Genomic DNA, 15399 nt, shown 5'->3' on the forward strand with positions numbered 1-15399 from the left:
GTAAGGGAAAAATAAGCATCTAATAAGCCCAGTACAACAAAACCACAAAACCTACAGAATTATATACCCAGGTTAACTGTCTGAATGATCAGTGGTAATATAGCTATGGATATAATTGTCACAATGAATAAATTGTCATCAGGGAGAGACAGTGTGGTATCTTTCACTTAGAGAATGAAGAAAAAACATCTTAGAGATGACAAATGTGTCATCTGACTAAGGCAGGACTCAAAATTCAAGCATTAGGAAAAAGTTAACTGTCAAAACTGACAGCCATAAGCAATCACTGTTTTCCTTCTTTGATGGGAGTTATCCATATTCATCTGGATATATGCATATTTATATTCACTGTATGCATTCTGAACTCAGAATATGAATTCATATGTATAACTGAATTGCAGCTTCAAATCTCAGTTTCAGTCTGGGTTTGACTTAAATCATCGATACTGGAAAACAATGTTTCTATTCCAATTACTTGTGTGAGGCACTGCTGAGCCAATACAAGTTGCACAGGAAGTCCTTACTTTGGAGTTCCTACAGAGACTGATGCTGACAAACAGAATGGCTAGAAGTCGGTATCATTGCTGACAAAAGTGTTATTTAGGACATCATGCTACATCATACGAAACCATAATTTTTATGAAGCAATAGAATCACATTTATCATAAATTGTTAAATAATGAGGAGGTCACAAATGTAAAAATGCCATAAGGTGGAATGCAGAAGAGAATGTTTTAAAAGAAAAATACATGTATCCCATGTAATCGACAAAACAGTCTGAAAAGCAGAAGAGAGTCCAGTCAATCATCCAGCCTGTACACAAACAACACAGAACAGGATGAAATAGCTCAATGCCAGTCAGCCTGGACATAAAACTATTTAAATCATCATAGCTCTGCAGTGCTTATAGACTACATACGCACAGGTAATTCCTCTTCCACTGAAGTCAAGGGAAAGATTTTGCAGGTATCTAGTGCAGGTAGCTAGTCTGCAGTGTTTCACAGTCTATGAATTATTTATTTATATAGAAAAAAGAAGGATAAGAGATGAAAGACCTCAAGTTCTGAGGTTCCAACAAAATAAATATATACTGGATCTACGGAATGATGTCTTTTATTTTTTATTACCTCCTCTCCCACTTTATCTAAATGGTCTAGTCTATTCACAGCTCAAGTTCACATTCATCTTCCCTTCCTCCACTTGTCAGAGATATTTTCTTATCCTAATTCCCCAGACATCTTCCCTGACCCAATTCTTTTCTGACCGCTTGATACTCTAATCATCCCTCCAAGAACTGAGTTCAGAATGCATGCAGTGTTCTATTCAACCATCCTTCACACCTGTGTGATTCTCAGCAAGATACAAAAGTCCTATATTTTACTGTGATATAATCTTACTGAACATCAGAGAAAGAAGTAACATGACAGCTTGTGTGCCCACTGGTATGGAGCAAGGATACAAAATGCTTATGAATGTTTGAGGCCATGCCCTGTATCTTTTGACAACATGAGAAGTGTTCTGCAAATCACCAAGTATCCATATTTTAGCTCCTTAGCTATACTGCAAATACTTTCCATTTAGCTTTCTTTCCACCTGAATAAATAAAATTATACTATTTTTCTTGCATTTACATCATTCAGCAACATGCATAATATATTACTCCTCATACAGACAGTAATTTAACCTATTTTTTGTCCCTGTGCCACTTAATAATGCACATATATCTGAAGAAGCAAAAGATTAGAATGTTTCCTACAGAATGACATTGAACAGAATTTACTAAGACAGCTTCCACAAGATGGTTCCTCTAAAGTTGTCCTAAATTTTCAAAGCTCACTTTGTGAGTAAGAACTTCAGAATGTAGATGTCATTAAAAATCTACCTTCATCAGACATAACCATTCAATATATCCAAGTAATTACCTCTGCAGCTGTTGTGTAAATTAAATAATAGCTGATTTATCAGCTCATAATAAACAAAAATCTATTCTGCCACCTGGATGGTAATCTTCAAAACATGCTTCTCATTATCGCTGTAACTAATCTAGGCTGGGTCAGTGAAGTCATAAGAATTAAAAATATTAGCAGTAACAGAATGTTAATGGCTTTGTGAAACTAGACAGACACACCTACTTGCTCCAAAAGGGTGACGCTTCCAACAGTAGTAGCAATCAAGTGAAAACCAGAGAGCTTATGGCAACCTTAAGAAGTACGTACACCTGGTGCTGTCTTCAAAAGATGTATGCTCACCCTGAAGACATTGCTGCAAGTATTAACTGACAAGAGGAGGCTATAATTTAAGAATTGGTCTTGCACACTGCTGAGCAGTTTGAACTGCATCAGCATGCAGACAGACAAAAGGAGGGATCCTAGATACTAACTAGAAGTACTCAGTACTTCTGAGGACTGGACATGAAACTACTGACCTAATCCTTTTTCAAGGCGAAGAACAGGTTTTCAAGTCAGAAACAGTTTAGGCAGATGTCCAGGACTTTTTAGGACTCGCATGACAGCTCTGTAATTGCATCTCCTATGTCAGCATTTTGGTGGTTTCTAGAAGAATATATTGATCATTGAAGAGAGATAAGCTCCTTGAAATCCCTGTAGCTGACATATGCACAAGTAAGCAACAACTAGCATTCCAGCATTTACACATTGTCTTAAAGGACTGTCATGGAGCACCCTGCTATTGAGGGCATCCAAAGTAGCATGAAAGCGTCCATCCTGTCTGCCACAGGAAGCATTACCAAAGGTGTCTGGAGTTGAACATGCCCATGTTTAACTGAAATTACAAGTTATGATCGGGAGAACCAAGCTATAATTTCAGTCCTCTGAAAGAGCAGATAGAACCTGGAATGGACATTTTCCAATGGGGTAAACAGGCCCTGCTATAAGGAAAAAGAGAACAACCCTTCAAGTACAGGAATGAAATGTGATAGGCATGCACAATTTGGTATTACTCTAGCATTACTCTCATCTACCACTTTACTACTAGTATTTTACTGTAAGCCACCTCTGAGCCAAACCGAAAACCACACTAATTATTTTACATTAGAGAGTCTGCTTCATTAAAAAGCAGTAATGTGTGTAATCTGTCATTTTGTTAGGGATATTTTTATACTGAAAATGAACACTCCTGTAGTGGGAAACAGTTTGTGGGCAGTAGTTAGGTGAGGGTGCTAAGTGCTACTTTAATACAGTCAGAGTTGAGGAAAACTGCCACATCGCATACCAAAACTAGGTCATCATTTGTATCTGGAATATGATCCACCCCAAAGCCAGACACCAGGAACATATTTTTCCATGAATAACCGTCTGCTGAGAAAATAAGGGGAAAAGATGATCTGATACTCAGAATTAAAAGCAATTAAAAATGGGAGGAAGCAAGATAGGTGGGACATATGTGCTGAGTTTCTGGAAGATAGAAGGCAGAACTTGCAGGCTAAAAGGTACATGCTGAGATAAGTTTTCAATCAGCTAAGATCCAGGTCAATAGCTGCTTCAAGATATGGTTGCAGGCTGCAAAATTCGCCCAGAAAGAAGGCTACATCCTTGGACAGTTAGTCAGCATTAAGCATATTGCTGCTGCAGCCAAAGTAGTACTGGCAGTGAGATATCCATAAATTGTGCATTTCTGCATGAAATCCTCTAAGCATGGCCTGTTCAAAAGATGCCCACTCTGATACACTCTTTCCACTTCTAATCCATCTAAAAAAACTATCTGCATTGGTTTCATGAATAAGTTCTTTCTAAGAGAGCCCTCTGGAAGCTTCTCACAGAATCTGGCCTGACAAAGTACGTTCTCAAGGCTTTAAGATTCCTGCACATGAAGTTCCATTCTAAATTTATGTAATGAGGATGAAATGGAAGTTCTATCCTAAAGAAACCAGAGTAGAAAGGAGTTCTGTGCAATGGGATGCATCTCTATACTTACCTGTAAGATTTGAGCAATACCAAGAATACTGTATCCTGAAGTGCTCCCAGGATTCAGCTCCACATGTTCTTTTTCCTACTGTCAAGCAACTAAATACAGACTTTATACATATGTCATACTTTCTTAGAGTGAAAAATTCTGGGGTCTTTTTAAGAATGACTTTGTGTCACCCTATGTCCTGTATATTTGCCATTTCAAAGCACTGCAAAGTCAGACAGGATAGATTAGACCACCAGGCAAGGCACATTCCTGACAGCAGGGCAGCACTTTCTACAGTAGAGGACTCACTTCATTATCTCCTCCTGAGAGAACCAGTAGGGTCCTTAGAAAGCCAATCTAGTAAGAATTTCTGTTGGTAAATTGTGTGGACAGATGCAAAAATTTGACATCAGACTCAAACTCAAGACTGCTTTTGCACAGCAATAATATCATACTATTTCATAAATTATCCTAGTTCCATTAATTTCAATTTGTACCAGTCAAGAACCTAGCTTAGTCCTTCAAGCAATATCTGAGTGATTTCCTGTGTTAAGATAATAGGCAGGAAAATATAACAGAGATGTTAATTTCCATGCATTGTAGAAACACAATAGCAGCACAGTTATTACACTAACAGACTGCCTCATGGAATTTCTTGACACAGGATGTTTTGGATAGTGGAAGATCACAAAAGTTTGCAAGGGATTGAACAAATACATTGAAGAAACATCTAATAAAGTCTTTTAAACACAAAGATGATCCTTTGGCTCAGAAAGTTTCTGAATATAAAATAACTTTGGCAGTTGATTATTCTGGGAATGTATCACTATGCCTGTTCTGTTCTTCAGTATCTACCAGAAACCATTATAATTCTTTTGTTGCTGTTTTTCTTCCAAAAAATGAATACAAACCTTTAGAGGTGAAAATTCTGATTATATTGGTGATCCTTTCACTGTGAGCTGAAGAGACTTCATGAGAAGAAAAAAAAAAAGTTCATTGGAAGACTAAGGAGGCTGGAGCAGAGCTGACATATTTGCTCCTGGGTCTCAAGTTCCTGAAGATGATACCATTTCAAGTTCACTGAGATTTAAGTGTGCAGGCCTGGGAAGAGATGCTACCTGGCTGACCCCTTCCCAGCATAACGGTTTAGAAATTAAGTCAACAGGCTTAGATTTCTATTTATAAAGAGTAAAAAGCAAGAAAATTAGTCCTATAGAGGACAAGAGCAAATGAAGACTCATGGTCTTACCCGATCTGAGCCCACCATGCCACCACACTTTATTTTTCAATTTTTTTTCTTTTTTTTTTTTTTTGAAAAAACTGATGTTTCAAATTAAAGAAATATAGGGACAGTCTTGATTTATGCCGTTTTGCTGATGCTTCTCCCAGTGCTCAGCAGCACTCTTCTATAAAACCATGAAAAAGTCATGAAATTCAAATAAAAATTGCATGGCAAAATGATACCATGTCTCAGTTAAATAGTATAAGTTTGTGTACTGTTTTTATATTGTATTCGGTACTTAATGATATAAATTAACGGTTGGGAAATATGATTCCAGAATTCAACAAAGTGAAACAATAGTTTGGGTTTGGATTGAGCATTTGGCATGGCAGATTACACCAATTTTCATTGCTATGAGGTTTGCTTTGATGTAGGGTTTTTTCCTAGAAAGTAACATGTAAATTTACTTTGTATTACATCATCCTTTATATCATGTCCTGTTACAAAGACAGCTGAGTGTCACTGATCCATATAATGCTGAAACAGGCTATGTGTTACAGATCTTTTGCTCAATTTAAATACTACTTCAGATCTGGAGTTACTGTTTTCAGGTAACATGCCACCTCTCATCTCCCCCTACTGAATCCTCTAAGAGGTCTAAGAAAACACCAAGCAACAATGTTTAAACAGCTTGTGGCAAGTTACTACTTTTCCTGGAAAATTTGCAGGAGGAAATTTTTTATTACTTTCCTCATATTTTCAAAATAATACATTTTGCATTTAGTTCTTTACACACCAGGAATAACGCTTTCTCCCATCACTATGTAAAAGTGCAGCTATTTTGAAGGCTCCTGAGCAAGCTTCCACCCTGTGCCTCTATCTTACCCAAGGCATACCATCTAATATTTTTATTCAGCTCACTGGAAAACTAACATCTGGAAATGTGATGCAATTAAACCTAATTCAGACTTGAATCTAATTAAAGGGTTTACTTAAACTATTTGCATAAATAGCTAAGTAAAATGTGCTAGTTACAAGCAAAAAATCAGCAATAAACAATTGTTACCATACAATGATACACATGATACCACATGTTGTCATGGTTATCTAAGACAACCACAGGCAGTTTCCAATTCTTAGAGGTTGATGTGGTTTGGAGCTCACAGCATCAACTCCTTACATTTCCCTATCATGATGGGAGATTTTAATATGGTTTCAATTCTGTTCCTGAATATGGCAAACAATATACTGTGCTAACAATTGCATTCATTCAGAGGAGTAAATAATATACTTGAAAGAGCAATGACTTTTAAGAATAACACTGCAGCCTTCTTTTGGAGACTTGCAACTTTAATGAATGAGTTATGCTCACCATCTCATCTACATTATTTTATGAGCACTTCATCTAGTTTTGCATGATGATAAAGTTAAGACATAAAATGTATTCTTCTACAGACAGGTTCTTAACATTCACCAACAAGCAAAAATGTAGAAACTAAAGAAAAAATTTAGTCTCAAGAAAACATGCATTTGGGCCCAGACCTGGTTTTATTTGTCAGTTGCCAACAGAAAAAAAATCTGTGGATCACTAACACCTTGGAAGGTTTCCCTTAAAATTGCACAGCTGTTCTTATCTGACTAAATAGAGAAGGCTGTTGAAAGGATGCAGTCTGCTTCTGAACTTACATTTCAAAATTCCTCATTTTGGAATCAGCAAAGGCTGAAAGGTTAGAAAGGTAATGAGAAATTAGACTCCATTTGAGACACATCTAGTTCATGGCAACGTTTCCAAGAGCAGAAATATCTTGCTGCTTCTGATAAGTGAAAGGTAACCTCCTCCCCCATAAGTGAAGAGGACACTAAAAGGAGGCAAACATTGATTTATTGCAAAGGAAATGTCTGTGAAAACACAACTTTCTCTTCTTATTTTCTTGAGTAGTTAAACCTTTTGATTTCTCTAATCTAGCTTCTGATACAGTAGATGGAAAATATTTCACATTATTTAAGCCAAAAACCACTAGCTCAGGTGGATTTGATTACCAATTGCAGGGGGCCATACATTTCCAACATGCCACCAAGTGAACTTACATGCTTGTTATTCATTAATTCTTCATCTTGCAGAATCTTCTCATTTCATTTATGGACTGTTTGGGTTTATAGCTTTTAGCCTTATGGTCAGGTTTGTTTAAGTTTTGCCTTTTGTAGTTTAGCCACTACTTATAAAATCAGAGCTCTGAGTAGGATTTGGGTAGCATACCTGCACTCTAGCAAGGTTGGGAGAAGGTTCCTTACAGGGCACACATTTTTCTCTTGCAACTTGAAAATACTATGCTTTTTTCTAGCAAACACCACCAGGAACAGGCAATGAAAATCCAGATGCTACGTGAAGACTTTTCCCAATCAAACCACAGCTGTGGAACAAAGCAAACCTCAAAGAGAAAAAAACATCACTGACACCAAACAGTCTAAAAAATGTTACTCTAAATTCTGTGATTTCTTGGTAAAATCAGTTCTTAAATAGCCTCACAAAGTGAATGTCAGACCCTTAGATACACCAAATATTTAGTGATGGGATAAAATTTAAAATGATCAGTATATGATTTAGTTCAGTCAAACTCTGGAAAGTCTGTGGGCCTAGAGTAAACCAGAGTCGATTTCATCAAATTCATTGCATCTTCTTCGATTTACTCCTGCTGAGGTCTAGCCCTTTTGTTTATTCAGACATCCTGATGTTTTCCATGTCCCTCATATATCTTTCTCTCCTCTTTCATGCCAAACCAGAATGGTCTATTCTCTCCTGATCCTGTCTTCCAGTCCTTTGACACCCAGTTGGTTCAGAGTGAAACCATTTAAGATTTCATCCAGCAAGCATAATTCCTCTTCCCACCACCTCAGAAACTAAGGTAAGATGTGATTTTGCTAGTTGACACACACACAAAAGCTTTGCATAGCTTATTACTGATAATAACTATTTGGTTGTTATGAGAGTACTGATGTTAGAATGCTTCATTCCCTAACCTAAACCAAAGGGGTAGCAGTGAAAGTGTCTGTGTGTATGTGCATGTGTGATAGGATGTGGGAAGACAGGTATTTCTACTGCAAAACTGGAATAAAGCATTTGATCATAGTCTGGAAACAGCAACTCCGGCTGATTGGCAAAGAGCAAAATAGTAGTAGTTCGTGACAGAATATTTTCCCAGTGGGAGGACATAGTTACAGATACCATGTGCCCTGTCTAAGCTGGATAACAGGTAAATTCTGTTATCTGCAGAGCTAAGGTGTTCAGAAAATACTTCTACACAATGTACACTGTTCTCACAGCCAAAGTCCCAGTGTGCTGGATTGCTAGAGGAACAGTGGATGCCCTGCTCTCCGCTGACTCAGCATGCTGAAAGTGAGCACTGTGTTGAAGTGAGTACGGTGCTCCCTGTTTGGGTTGGCAGGGAGCAAGACCAGCTTGCAGTTGAGTCTGCCTCCACTTTTGTGATATTTTTGCATGAATTCCATGTTGTGTTTCTTCTCTAAATGCTAGAATGAAGACTCAGCATAAGCTTATCTCCTCTAGCATTGTTTATTCTGGGTGAAAAAGAATTCTGTTCCCATACCATCTGCACAGATTCAAGCTTAAGAAAGATTTGTCTCATAGAACTGCTATGACCCGCTTTTAAACTGAGTCATTAGGCACAAGGATAACTATATATTGAATGCTGATACACTGTCATTCACACTGACATCTAATTTCAATGCTGTCAGTGCTAATACACTGAATATCCAGAGTGCTATTGATACTGCTCAAAGCACAGATGCCTGCTACTGTGATTTGACATTTAAATGGACCAGTGAAGCCTCGATTCCCCTGAAATCAAGTAGTCTTGCTACTGATTTCACCAGAACCAGACTTTAGTCATAATGATGGTAGCTCTTATCCTAACATAGACACTTTATTTGCTGTATGAAGTTAAACCATTTAGTTAAAATGCAGCTGAACACTTATACTTACGCCACAGATGAAAGTAAGACCTTTCTCTATAAAAAACTGTTTTTCATCCCTGAAGCCAACATTGACATTAGAGATTCTCATCCCATTATAGTGGCTTGGCTGGTCCCCATCTGCTACAGAACTATGGTTAAGTACTTGAGAGCTGCTACACTCCAGGGAAGCAAACACTTCCAACGAAGACATTTTTATCCCATTACTCTTCTTTCAAATACAACTCAAACATTTTATGCAGACAATACAATGACCTTTGGGGCATAGAGGCCAGCATAAATGCTGCACTACAAGCCCAGTTTGTAGTTAATTTTACTGGAAGAATGATAAAATTGTATTGTTTCGCATGAACTATAGCAATGAGTTACTCAGTGGTGGAATCTAAAGACTAGACATCTTGTACTGGGGCTTGTCACACAGCCAGCAAAAGCATTATCATCTATTTAACCAGACCATTTCCAACATTATTTTTAGAATCATTGTTGCTCTCTGCTAATTAACTGCATTCACAGTTATACCACTACAAAATACTGCTTAATTTATATTGCTTGATTTTCTTCTTCTCTAAGCACTGCAAACAAGAAAAAATTAGTATATGCACAAAGGAGCTTCCATACTTTTTCCTAATACTTTTGACAATTAGTTTCTTGCTCTTCAGTTGTATCCAATGCAGTACTTCTATCATTAGTTGTTTGCATTATGACTTAAGATCACCTTACATTAAAGTCATCTACTCATTTGTCAAAGACAGTCCCCACCCTTAGAAGCTCACTGTCATCCCATAAAATGAATAATTTTCAGAGGTAGTCACAGAAATCAGAGAGCCTGGCACACACACATACCTTTAAGAACTTAACCTTGAATTAGTAGGGCCAACTTCCACAGTGCACATGAGAAGATAAATTTTAAAATGTCACTCTTGTAACAGTTGACCCAAGAGCCATCAGCCCAGCCCCCCTATATTTAGTCACTATATCTTCTGTATCTGTTCGTATTGAGTATTAGCAAGCTGGCAATTACTCATTTTGATTTCATTGTGTTAGCTGGTTGCTGGCCTTACTGAAGCAGCATGAGAGGAAAAAAAAATAAGACATTGACTTCCTACCTGACAATATGAAGTTCGTTCTAAATTTGTGTCTGCACCTTGAGCAATGGAGAGGGTGCAGTGTAGGTATATAGAGAAGGAACAGAACAAACTGGGAAAGGAAGAGAAATTTCACTGTATGCTGAAAAGCTGATCTAGCTGGGCCCATAGGGAAAAGCAAAAGTTCAAAAGTTGATCAAAAAATACTTGTTTCCTTTTGCTTTTGGAACAAGAGAAGAACATGATCTGCCTTTGGCACATATCTAACATGGTAACGTCTCAATAGTGCAGTCACAGATTGCTCCTCAGATACAATTTTCAATCTATTTTATCAGACCAGATACTGAGTCCACATGCACACATTGTTACACAAGCCGACCAACTCCTTATTCAATGAGCAGATACAGTAAGAACACTGTAGCTATCTGTAGTGTCAGTTAAATAAAAGATATTAGAATGTGGCCCAAAGTTACCACTAACTGACTGAAAGGGATTAGGTCAGTCCCTGTATTACAGTACAGGTTTGTGAGAGACAATCTGTAGCACTGAGTCTTCTCTTTGGATAGCAATAAGGCAGTTTATCCAGCAATGTTCAGTAAAACACACAAATTAATATCTATGCGCAAAACCTGAGAACCAAACATCTGAATCAAAAAGAAAGAAAAACTTTTTACCACCTTCAAATCAGCACTGAAGAAAACCATGGAAAGGGAATAAAAAGAGAGTGTCATATAATGTGACAAGTTACATTTAGAACTGACAGAAAAATTGGTCACCATATAAATTAATTGTTGGATATTCTTTTCTATACCTGTTCCTTAGACACCATTTTTGAAATTCTCTTTTGCATATATTATCTCACATTTCTCAGAATGTACTACACGAAGTTTCTCCTATAGGACTATTTCAATGTTGAAGTTTGCACTATTCTGGTAAGTCACGGGAGCCACTGGAAACCTGCCTACCTCTCAGCCCCCAGCTGAAATGATTTCTGTAATTAGACATTTTTACTATATGGCTGTGTCTCTGGGCTAGCAATAAACAAATGGAAAAGGATTTATTGTACATTTCTGTACTCTGTGTCTGAGCTAGTAAAAGCCCTTGGAAGCAGGGATACACAGTGTGGAAACTCCCCAAGAGGTTGCATGTAGCCTGTTTCTAACAGGGTGACTGCTAAACTGCACCAAAACCAAACTAACTGTTCAGAGTTCCCAGGTAATCCCTGCGTTGAGATCTCATGTCTCACAATACCTGCATGATGTCTGTTTTCCATTACCTAACCTATCTCAGTTCCCCATTATCCTGAATAATACACCTGCCTGCACATATATGACAGATTACTCTATCACACAAATAAAAATGGAAACATAATTCCCTCAAAATTCTTCTCAAAGGTTGTTGTATACAGCTTCAGGATGCAAAAATTCATATAATAGATTCTGTTGTATCCCAAGTTCACAGTCTACATCAGGGAAAAATCTATGTTATTGAAAGATTAAGTTGGTTTTTTTCATATTCTTTCTGAATAATGATAAAAGAAAGAAAATCGGGATAGGAATATAAATGACATCTCTGACAATGATTGGGAGGTATGTAGTTCACTAGATACCTGAGAGATATATATGCTTTGTTACCTTTATGATGATGGGCTGTCTGAATATGCCTGCAGTAAGAATAATTGTTCTAGTGCTCCTTCAGTATATAAAGGGACAAGGATCCAAACCAGCTGACCTGTTCTACATTGTGCCATTTATCTTCTCACTTCCTCTGAAGATGCATAGCTATGGAAGCATTTGATGGAAACAGATTCTTGTTAACCAATTCAAAGACTCAATGCTAAGCCTGAATGGTTAATGTCATATGTGAGTTTTTGGAAATTACTTTTTCCCGTATGGTTTAAATAGACTTTGTGTGATCTCATAATTCTCTTGCTAGAGTAAATAAAACTTTTTGCCCTTCTTTTCCCATCTCTCAGATACCTTTCAAACACGCACAGGTATTATATAAAAAACTATCAAAGATGGGTCTTATTTGTGATTTTCTCTTCTGGTTAACTCTAAACATGACTCTTCTGGGCTGCTTTATAGAGAAAACCTCCTGCAGTTCAGGTCCCCCTGATATGAGGCCTGTATCAGGGCTCTGTGTGCACCAACAGGCCTTACCGGCCATATTCAATCTCACCTGGGGCATCCACCAACACGCTTTGGCCGTGGGCCTAGCAGCTCCATTTAAGCTCAGGACTGTGCTTTCAGTCCTTGTCAGAACTATATCCTATGTGTACCTGCCTCCAGCTCAGCTGGATCTGCTTTGTTGTTGTAGACTTGCCTGGAGAACACTGGACGTGATCTGTGGATTGACTTCTCAGCTTCACCTTGGACTTGCTGCGTCACCACAACCTTTTCTGGTTATCTGGACTCCTGGTTGACCCCAGTTCCATCCCCAGGCCTGTCTTGTTCACCTCAGTCAGGTTCTGTGGGACTAAGCCCTATCTGGTGAGGCCCCTGCCCCGTTTGCTATGTTACCATGCTTGGCTCTTTGTCCTTTAGACAGCAGTTGTCCCTCGCTGCTCCCTGGCAGCCTATTCCTCAACCTTTTCTAGCTTCCAGATAGAAAACACAGCTTGAGATGATGGACTCTTTAAAAAATACACTTAATCATAACAACATACTGTGTGCTTTAACTCAATACAGAAGTCTTTGCTTTGAGCCCATTGACACAGCTGTGTGAGAGTACTATTATACCCCCTAGCTGTCTAAAACTTATTTTTCTTTTGATAGCTCGTCTTGTTTTTCCTGGGTAGACTCGCTATATGCACCATATTATCCATACAAAAACTTTGCTATTACAGCCTCTTACTGACAGTGTCTTTGTGGAATTTTCCAAACTGGAAATACGAAGATCTTAATGTCTCAGTTTCTACCTATGACACTCAGACAACCCTCCCTCCTGCCACCCCACAATGCAGCTGTCACAGGCATTCTCTTAGAAGATGAAAAGCTGCAAATCTGCATAAGAGATTTTTTCAGTTCCAGTTTACTCTATGCCTGAATCATTCTAACTTCTTTAGTTCCATGACTGAAGCCAGACTGAGGTCTTAGTACATGCCTGAAGTTAAGAATTGTTTTAGCTATTGCCTTCCATAGGGATAGTCCTTAATGCAGACTTTTGTGCTTTCCTAAATTGGACCCCTACTGGTTAAAATGAATTTTTAAAAAGCCAATCGTGGTGGATGATGTTTTAACATTTAAGCTGTTTAAGAAGATAATTAAAAGAATAATTGCTATAATGAAAATTTAACAAGCCTGGAAATGACCATAATTATCACAGCTGTCTTCCATGAGTTTAACTTTCTTCTTTTCTGTTAGTAAAAGCCAAGATGTTAGAGATGTTCCAGCTTTACCATACAGTGGTGCATTTTTACATTTGTGGCTAGACTGAGTGATCTTTAGCCAGCATCTGAGCCCACAGTTTTAAATTCTGGTTTCTCTTGACTACCACTGTGTCACATCTTCTACAAAGTCATCTCTTTTTTTCAGTCAGTGCCTGACTGCACTTTCTGAAATGCACATTAACAGCAACAAAGCAAAAAGAAAAGTAAGTTGCCATGTCACATGAGGGCATCACACAACATTACATAAGATGGCTCTCAGTTATTACTTTAGGCATACAGTAAAATGAAATATGGAAAAGCCTAGTTAAGGAGTGAAAAATGTATGCTGTTTGCCTTCATTAATATTCAACCCCCGTGTTTAGCTTCATTATGACATACTCTTGTGAATGGCTCAACAGAGTGAAAACCAGTTGCTGTGTCCACTGTGCCAGAAAAACCTGTGTGGCTCTTCCTTATTAATAGGCTTGGAAGATCCTTTTGATGACATACAAGCTTTCTTCTCTAAGCCAAGGTGCTTGTAGAAGAGTTGAAAACAAACCTAACTTCTTACTGAGTAACACACTCACTGCCATTATGAGAATGAGGAAGAAATTAATTTCACTGAGTTTGAGGCATATAAGAGTAGTGCCTGTCTGGAAATATGTCAAACTGCATGAACAGTTTTAGATGAAACAAGACCGTTTATAAATGAAAAATTTGGAAACAAAAAAATGTGATATAAACAAGCACAAGCCTTAACTATTACATTTTAAATAGTATTATTTGAGGGTTAAAATTCAGGTAACGTTAATTCCACTCTTTAACCAGACTATGGCATAGGTTTAACTATCAGTAAATCCACAATTTAAAGTAGATGTAAATTAATGACAGTAGAACTGCATTCATTTTCAACAATTCAGATTCCGGTTTTATTAATTTTCTCACAGATCAAAGCCTTTATAATAGCATAAGGGAACTGTGAAACAATGTGTTTCATTAAAAATCATTTCTATATCCTACTGATTTCTGTGTAGTCACAAAACTAGATACTCCTTTTTCAAATTCTGGTCAGAGTGAATGTGACATACAAGCAATTCAAATACCTAGGCCTGAAAACCTGAGCCATAATGAATTGGGAATAGAAGCTGGCTGTCAGTGGAAGGCTAGTATCTTCAGAAATGCTGACTTGTATATCTAAATTGCTTAGGTCCCTTAAAAACCCATCTGATTTCAATTAGATGGCTTCTAGCAAATATTCCAGATTTGGTGTTATGTAAAATGTATGGTTTTACATAGAATAAATCAGTATTTCACATATGACTTTGTATGACAGGAGATTTAACCTGTAACACACTATACATTTTACATCAACATGACCTGGCCTTGCACTAGGCTAGAATGATGTCTTCAGAAGAAAAACAGAGCTGAAGACACTTATTAGAACGATTGTTTTATTGCACCCTTTCTAAACATGGGCAAAACAAAAGGGCAAATAAAGCAGTTTCAGAAATATCAGTGCTTACAACTTATCCTTTTTCAGAATTACCACTTTTAAAAAAATTTGCCTAAGGAGGCTTCATGAGAAATCTAAATTATTTCATTAACACTGAAGGATTTACTTGAGAGTAATCCAAAACTAACCATAAGAAGCCTCCAGCACAACATCTTATCAATTTTCTGTCTTGTTCCAGCAACAGTTGTCAAGTGCCATGAACCAGTCATGTTTAGTTTTTAGGCTGGCAAAATATATGTATTAAACATATATAAAATCTGCCAGTCTAGGATATAGGTTGTACAAGACTGAAGAAAAAGTAGTTACC

Source organism: Tyto alba, unplaced genomic scaffold (assembly GCF_018691265.1).
Source record: "Tyto alba isolate M040663 unplaced genomic scaffold, T.alba_DEE_v4.0 Super-Scaffold_26, whole genome shotgun sequence".
In the NCBI taxonomy this organism is placed as follows: domain Eukaryota; kingdom Metazoa; phylum Chordata; class Aves; order Strigiformes; family Tytonidae; genus Tyto; species Tyto alba.